The sequence below is a fragment of the Petaurus breviceps genome, unplaced genomic scaffold (assembly GCF_028583685.1).
Source record: "Petaurus breviceps papuanus isolate PSGF00001 unplaced genomic scaffold, PetGlider_PUasm1.0 76, whole genome shotgun sequence".
NCBI lineage: Eukaryota > Metazoa > Chordata > Mammalia > Diprotodontia > Petauridae > Petaurus > Petaurus breviceps.
In genome coordinates this window covers 61268050-61277114 of record NW_027186473.1, presented here as the reverse complement: position 1 = coordinate 61277114, position 9065 = coordinate 61268050, and the positions used below count along the sequence as shown (strand labels likewise).

Below are 9065 nucleotides of genomic sequence, written 5' to 3'. Positions count from 1 at the left end.
CTTGGTTCTGTATCATACAGTTGCTTTCAGTGCACCATATGCATCTGATTAGTATCACCACCTACACTGGACACAGATTACAGACTTTGGCATCTGTGCAAAAGCATTCCAGGGCTATGCAAATGGCCTGGTACCACAGGGTTCCTTTTCTCACATTCTCCCAGCACTAATCCTTGCTTCCTTCTGCCAGCAACCTTTATCCCTAGCTGGATGGTAGCTCTTACTAGCTTCTGCCTCCTAGGCCTCTCCTCATTGAACTGGGTTGAAGTCACTATCTTCAGACTTTGGGAGTGGCACATGGGCCTTTCCCTTATCTATTCCTTTTCCTGAAAACAACCCATGCCACTTGTTTATAGCACTTAGCACGATGCCTGATACTATATAAAATGCTTATTCCTTTTTTCCTTCCCCCTTCCCTTTAGGCTTCCTTTATTTTTCAACTAGAAATTCCATAGTGAAATACATGGGTATTAAAGTAACAAATGCTCATAGATTTACCTATGATTAAAACCATAGGGTTAAAAGTATTTCACCTATGGGTCTTTGTGGGGAATTAGGCCTTATCTTTTGTTAGGTAGAACTTTGCCACGTTAGAACTTCAAGAGAAATAGAATCATAACATTGAGAACTAGAAGAAATTTAGAGATAATAGTCTGAGCCCTTCATTTTATGGATGAGGAAAATGAAGGAAACAAGCATTAAGTCCCTAAGATGTACCAGGCACTGTGCAAAGCACTTTACAAATATTATCTCTTGTGATCCTCTCAACTACTTTATTTATATTTATTTATTTATTTATATCAACTAATTTATTACTATCCTGATTTTATGGTTGCCGAAACTGAAGCATAAAGGTTGACTTGCCCAGAGTCATACAGCTAGGAAGTATCTGAGGCTGGATTTGAACTCAGGTCTTCTTGAGTTTCACTAGCTGTCTCTGTATTCACTGAGGACAAAACTCCTTGCTCAAGATCAAACAGGTAGAGGGAAGCCAAACAGAACAATGGAAAATTTCCTGGATTTGAAGTGAAGGACCAGTTTTGGCATTCCTGAGATGAGTGACCTTGGTCACTTAACCTCAAGCAGTCTCTATTTAAAATATTCCCTTTCCTAAGACTCAGGGTAATGAGACCATTTCTCCACATTTTGACCTTCCTCTACAAAAAACCTTCACTTCTAGAAAGTAAATATATAACTTTTGGTATGTTTGCTTTGCTTTTTTCTTCTCCCTCTCTCTCCATTCTCCACCCTTACGTATTCTTATTACCTTTTTAAAAAGTTTATCACCTATAATCTTCATTTTCCTCACCTCAATTTCCTGACTTCATCTGATACAATCTCAGCCCTCTCCCTTCAATATCCTTGTTTGCCAGCCTTTCATTTCTTTCTCATTATTTATCTACAGTAACTTTCATCCACATATATATGGAGCAGCTCTTTCCCATTCACAATTCTCTCTTTAGCTTTATCATTGCCTGACTTTATTTTCTGAAAGAAATCCCCTCTGTCCTATACTGGAGCTCCTCTCTAGAATGACAGTTGAGACTTTTCTTTATATGGCTTTCAAACTGGCTGTCTTATTTGATGATAAAGAAACCCTCACTCTACATGCCGCTTGGATTTTCTTAGATGCTCTAAAAGGTTAACTTTTTAAAAGTGTGTTTCCTATTTTCTAAATGCTGCAGTTTGTGGCTAGGTTTCATCTTTTTCTGCTTCCTCTTTGTTTGCTTCATTTAACTTCCCTCTAAAATTGTTCTTCTGATAACCACATTTAAAGAAGAAATTTTAATAGTATTTTATTTTTTCCAGTTACATGTAAAAACAATTTTAAACATTTTATAAGATTTTGAGTTCTATCCCCCTCTCCAAGATGGTAAGCAATCTGATATAGGTTATACATGTGCAGTCATGTAAAACATATTTCCACTTTGGTCATGTTGCAACCACAAACATTTGCTATTTCCTTTTTCTTTTTCTTAACTTAACTCACTCTATGTTCACCTTAACTTACTGCTTCCCTTTTTATCTACCCTTGGTAACCTAAGATATGGCCCAACAACCTACACATAATGACAGACTCACTGAGAGATGCTGCCCCCCCCCCTTTCTAGCTTTATCTCACGTCACTAGGCTCCATGCACTCAAGGCACCAACCAGGCTTTATCACTTTATTACCCTTTATCCAAACAAATTTAACTTGAAGCCTGTGATCGGGGAGCCATATAGTGAAGTTTAGGTTTAGGGGTGCTCAAGACTGTCCATTTAACTAAGTAATGTGAGGGATAACTTATAGTGAAGTTTCCTCATTCTGAACATCCTATTACATTCTTATTTCTTTATACTTTGTAACTAAGTTCAGTATCATTTCCCCATATATATGGGGTCATTGTGTATTTCGAGGTAATATAAGAGCTATGGAGTATTAATACAATTGACTGGATTAACTATTGAGACCAAATTAGTGGTGTTTTAAGTTTGGGGAAAGGAATGGTAGCGTGAGAGGTAGCAAAGGGTTAAGTTTCTACAGAACTTCAAGAATTGCTGAAACAAGATTACTGATAAAAAGTATCAGACAGTAGTAGCCTTGGGAAGAAGTTGGGTTCCCAGTTCCCTGAGAACTCCTAAATAGTACTAAAAGTGAGATGATGTAAAATAAAATGGAGCTGGCAGCAGCAGTTGTATTTGACCAATTAGATAGCAGACTGTGAGTGGCCTTGGGACACTCAGGCCCAGGTAAGGACAAATCTAGGTTGGACTGGTGGGGGTTCAGTATTCTGGGGTTGTTACTGTGCTTGCTTAGTGAACCTAATGTATTATGTATGTTATCTAACAAAATTAGAGCCTCATTAGTAACAATTATGGTAATGGATTAAGATTGTTTTGCTCCTATTGGTTGGCATTAGTAAAAAGATTGTGAGCTTGCCTTACCAACCAATGGTAAGGTGGGTCAGTTGAGAGAGTGGGAATTTCCACATTAGGGCTATATAATCATGCTTTTGCCTTTTGTAAGGTGCTTCTCCCTTCTGACTTTGTTGGGTTGGAGAGTCCCTTTCTTGTGAGGTTGTAATAAAATCCTTTTTGCTTCTATCTTGAGAAATCTCCGAGTTATTTTATATATAAGTGGTTTTCTGACCCACACAATAACTATCAAATACATTTGTTTTCATTTGCTGTTGATTAGGAAGCACCAAGTTGCTTAGTGTTTGCTGAATTTGTATTGAATTTGTTTACTTGACAGCTAAAGCCAGGTAAAAACTGAAAAGTTCAATGATTGATTTGGAAATGACCTCACAGGCCATCAAGTTTAACATCATCACTTTACAGATGAGGTAACAGAGGTTGAGACGATTATGTGATTTGCCTGGGTAATTAGCATTAAGAAGGAGAATTTCAACCCAAGTCTTATGACTAAAGAATCAATGCTCTTTCCTCTGTGCCATATTGCCTTATAATCCAAAGGCTTTTCCTACACAAATCCAAAACTGTATCTGAAAATACACACATTTTAAAATTAATTATTTAGTCCTCACAATATTACTCGAAGGCAATGAATCAAAAAAAAGCATCGGTGAAGCAGTTAATATGTGCAGGGCACTTAGCTTGGAGAAGAGGTTACAAAGACAAAATGAAAAATTTTCTGCCCTCAAGGAACTTATTTTCTACTGGGGTGATACAATACATAAACTGTCTCTGTGTGTAAACACAGATTTGTGTGTGTGTGTACACAATATGATGTGTACAAGATGAATATAAACATGTGTGCATTGACATGTAGATATACAAGCATATATATGAACATGAATACATAAATGCATATGTGCATATTTTTTTGAAGAAGACAGAGTGCACACTAATAACTAAAGAGATAGTAAGCTAAGGATATAGAAGAAGGCTAAAGAGCTGACCCTTGAAAGAAGCTAGGGAGTCTAAAAGGATGACATTAAAATGGAACATATTTCATGCATGGAGGTCAACTTATTTAAAAATATGGAGGGTGGAGGTAGGGGGCCAAGGTCGGGGAAAAGCAGATAGGCCAGTCTGGCTGGAAGAAAGTGTTCATGGATAGGATTTATGTTTGTCCCAAATGTCTAACTAGGCTACATACTCAGAACTATCATTTAGATAGTGATTATATGTGTACAGATAGACATATTTGTGTGTATTAATATATGTGTGTATATACAATATGTATATACATATATTTGTGTATACATGTGTATAAATAAGTATATATTTATATATGCATGCATATGTGTATATATGTAGGTATATTTATTCATAATGGCTAATTGAGAGGGGTGCCCTTTATATATTCCTGGTGCTTTAGGAGTAACCCTTTATTTTAGTGTTGATGTTCTTAAACACAAGCTCATATACATTCATGATGCTTCCCTGTAAAAATCTTAGTAGACTCACTTCTTTAGCAAAAGCATTCATTTGCTTAAAGGGTGCAACAAGAACATCTCTCTCTCTCACACACACACACACACACACACACACACACACACACACCCAGCACCAAGGCTCTGCTTGCCCACAAGAAAACCCAGAGTCCAGGAATGAGCAGGAATAGACCAAAACCTGGAGCACAGTGGTACTCAGGCACATGTGGGAGGGACACAGATGCAGTCCAGCCTGTATGTAAGATATCAACATCTTCTCTTTCTCCAGAGGGTCTTCACAAAGTTACACAACAGGTTACTTTGCTGTTCAGCTGAGCTAATTCTTTGTAGAACAAAGTCTCTCAGTTGGACAGATCAATCTGCTGCTGGGCTGGGTTATGCATGGCAGTTTGTAGCTCTGCTGGCTCCTCACCATGCTAAACTAGGTCAGGCAGGTCACTTGGTAGTTGTACCAGCTAGTGATGGGCTAGGTTGCTGGTTTGAGGCCTAGCAGGTCGCTTTGGGCAGACTGGCTCTGCTCCTGGGATATGCTAGGGTTCCTCTCTGGGAAATGGTCAATCTATTATCTTCTGGGATCATACTTTGATGGGCAACTTTGATTTTTTTTTCCACCTTTGGCCACTGGTTGGGCTGTTTCTGAATTATCCAGCTTTCCCATACTACCAAAACCATTTTAGAAAGAAAAAAAATCTAATATCCTACAAAATATATTTCCATGATATAAAGAAAAGAACTATTTTATTTAATACAATTTGCAGTCAAACAGAGAAGGGTGACATCTTTAACCCTTCCATTCAATGGAGCAAACAAAGTAGGACATATTGACTGATTGCAGGTGTACAGAATAGATTTCTCCTAGAAAGGTCTTTTGAATTTGAATGGCTCTGAAAGAAAGGGAAAAAATCAATCAGCCTGTTGAGTTGGTGTCAGACAACTAATCCATACCAAAAGGCAAATTAATATATATGTTTATATATATATAATTGCATCTAAAAAGTGATTCTAATCAATTACAGTAAAAGAAAATTAATAGGCTACAAAGGAGCAGATACATAATAAATTAACTGAAAAATCTGTTTGCCTTTCTTTTCTTGGTTCATCTCTAACCATCATTATTACATGGATACTATCTATGTGGTCTCCCTTTTTTATTCATGCAGTTGAAAACCCAGGCTTATCACTGGATTCTTCGTGCAGTCAATAGTCTCTGCAGTTTGAACTTTAAGCACCTAATTTTCTCCAGGAGGCAAGTCAAAGATAGGTATAGGACTAGATATAAGAAATAACTAGGGGCCTCTTACCATATCCACTTCTTACCTTCACATCTCATTGTTCAGGTGTACTCATATGTTGCTCACATCGGAGATAGGAGACCCACCTTCAGGCAAGAAAATCTCTCCCTTCTTCTCAAAAAATACCCTCTAATGAAAGATAACAAATCTTTCACACTATCCTTCTAGAAAAGATGGAGAAATGAAGGAAGATGAGAGAGAGGAAAAGATTTAGAAAGGAAAGAGTTAGAACTGATAAAACACACAACAAAACAAAATAATTAGCAATGTCAAATTAGAGTGAGTTCTCTTTTTCAATATCTCTGAATCTGTCTGTACTTGGTCCTTTGCTCATTTTGACAATGATTTGGATGATGGTATAGTTCACATGTTTATCAAATTCACATAAAACTCTAAAAGATAGTTGATACTTGGATTATAGTATTGGTATGTATAAAGGCTCTCTGTGGTCTAATACAACAGGTAGAACAATAAGAAATGGAATAGACGTCAATTTAAAATCTTATATTTGGATTAAAAATGAACTTCACAGGCACAAGACAAGAGATGCATGACTAGATAACAATTTATGTGAAAAAAAAATATGGTATTTTAGTGAACTGAAAACAGGGAAGTGTTGGTAAATCTTTAACAACTGACTCCCTCTTCCCCCAAAGAAAATGCATTTTTAAAATTAATAGGCATCATTAACATTTCCTCCATCACTTTCTTAAGTCTAGGCAATCAACAAAATAATAGTAGAGAGATCATTAGTAAACAACCCAAGTTCTCTGCAGAACTGGAAATTTTCAATAATAGAACCATCCAATAAAGCCAGGAAGCTAGTTGACAGTGACTCTACAAAGCATTGCTAAAGCCCATTCACCCATGGAAGATAATCTGATTCTGCTCTCCTGGTAGAGGGTTGAACTTTTGCAATTCAGTCAATGCCTTATTGGGCATATGCCACAAACCCTGCAGAAGCATCTTGTTATTACTATGACAATAAATCTTCAATAATAATAACCAACAAGTATTTAGTAAGTATTTACTGTGTTCCAGACACTATGAAGGATGCCCTCTAAGGAACTTAAATTCTATTGATTTCAAAATCTAACAAAGCCTTGTTCTTGGAAAGTAAATGGATATATTTGTTTTAACAGGTTACACAGGCATATATTTAGGTATTCTACACCAATGCTTCATCATGGCATAGAGATCACCTTGATTTGAAAAATTCTGAGCCAACAAAATGCACATTTTAGCAAGTTCTACCCAAAGTGAAAAGGCTGTGAGTATAGGTATGGTAACAAATTATTCTCTGTTGTTTTAGGACTAGCTTGCTTAATTTCGGAGAGTATTATCACCAGAAGATTGACCTGAGGGTGTTGATTTTTTTGGCTACCACAATTCAAAGAAACTCTTTACTGAGTCATGTAATATGCACCAGTGAAGGCTATGTATAATGACGGAATCCCTGGTGTTTGCTTCAGAATCACTGATTCACAGGGCATCCAGTTGACACAGCGGATGGAGTTCTGGGCGGAGTCGGGAAGACCTGAGTTCAGATCCGACCTCTATTACATCCTAGCTGTTGACCCCTGGACAAGTCACTTAAGCCTACTTGTCTTAGGCTTCTCATCTGTAATATGAAGATAATAATAGTATCTACCTCACAGGGTAGTTGTGAAGTTCAAATTACATCACTGAAAAGTGCTTAGCACAGCATCTGGAACATAGTAAGTACTATTAAACGCTAGCTTTTATTAGTTATAATTTCATACACACACACACAAAGATGGGCCAGTCATGTGGTGAGAAAAACAATGGATAACTCTTGTCTTTTATTGCCCATGTCAAGAGAAAAGAGACAGAATATTGGGTCGATTCTGTGTGTGAACTTCTGTGATATGGACAAGAGACATTAGTGGAGAGGATTTCTCCACCTAGTGAGATGATTGATCCACTTAAATAACTGGGTCCTTCATGTGCATAATATTTAGTTCTAGCGATGAGTTACATGTTTTTAATTCAAATGTGTTACCTTTTCACAAAGTACTATCTTCAGGGACATCTATATAATTTCTGGCCTTGTTCCAAGTCAAATGGAGAAATAGGCCTAGATGAGTATTCTTTAAATTCTTTGCCTTCACATTAATGCCAACGATGCCAAATGAATATTTTGTCAAAAAATAAGGGTTTTATGCTACCAGGGAACTATTTGCATACTTCTCCTTTAGTGTATGTTAATCTAAATGCTATTCTTCTCCAGTCCTTGTAAAGTATACACTCCTAGAGAGAAGCACACTAAATTAATGAGATGGATTGTAGCCACCCAGTTTCCATTTGTACCACCTCCCTCTGTCTCTTTTTACAACTGCCAGTCATGAGTTGACTCAGTAAAAGTGTTGGTGATTTCCTAGGGAGATACTGACCTAGAGAAATAATGTTTCATGTAAATATGGAATAATCTGCCAGCTATAGGATTGCCAAATTATACATTCCCTCACCCTTCTATTTATCAAACAAAAGATTTGCTAACAAAAATAAAATGTGAACTTTATTATTTCTACAGTGAAATTCCTACAGTGAAAATATGTAAATTAAATGCTTTGAAATGTGTCCTCTTTGAGAGTTCAACATATTTACATACAGTATCTAATAAACTATAATTCATATCTTGGGTGGTCAAATGGGGTCACAAAGAGTCAGACAAGACTGGAAATGACTGAACAGCAACACACATATATACATAGTTGTATGCATACAAGTGGCACATGTTTCATACTTTTTTTTATTATACTCATTGATATGCACGCTCTTTCCCCTCCACTAGACTGAATTAATTAAGCATTGTGTGACTGATTTTTTTAAATTTTGAACTTAACACCAAATAAAATGGGCATTTCTATTTACATAGAGCAGCAAAAAGACTTCTATATGAATCAATAAATCTATTATGTACCACTTATGTATCTATACCTATACATTTATATGTGTATGTATTTTTCAAAAGATGAAAGAAAAAAATTAAGCACATATACAAAATATTTATAGCAACTCTTCTGAATATATTAAAGAACTGGAAATTAAGGAAATGACCATCAATTGGGGAATAAACAAATTATTGTATATGAACATAATGGAATATTATTGTGCCATAAGAAATGATGAAAGGAATCCTTTAAGAGGATCCTAGGAAGATAAATTTTTTAAAAAATTAGATCATCAAAGTGGCCACTTCATCCAGTGGTACAAATGACAACTTCTCACTGCCTGCTCAGCCTTTATGACTCTCCACCTCCTCCCATAAGTTCACCAGAAGGTGACCACTAAATTTTTTTGCTTCCTCATTAAGATCCTAGTAGAATACATGGACTGTCCATTGGAT

The 9065-nt window shown here is 36.5% G+C and overlaps 1 long non-coding RNA gene across 2 annotated transcripts in view; it reads right to left on the bottom strand.

The window, feature by feature from the left end:
• Positions 1–5142: 5142 nt before the first annotated feature.
• LOC138174851 (uncharacterized) overlaps positions 5143–9065 on the bottom strand; it is a 46785-nt gene continuing 42862 nt past the window's right edge. For both annotated transcript variants that reach the window (XR_011171832.1, XR_011171833.1), the window contains exons 3-4: positions 5721–5859; positions 5143–5287 (exon numbers count right to left, since the gene is read on the bottom strand). This is a non-coding gene — a long non-coding RNA (uncharacterized lncRNA). The remainder of the gene's footprint in view (positions 5288–5720; positions 5860–9065) is intronic.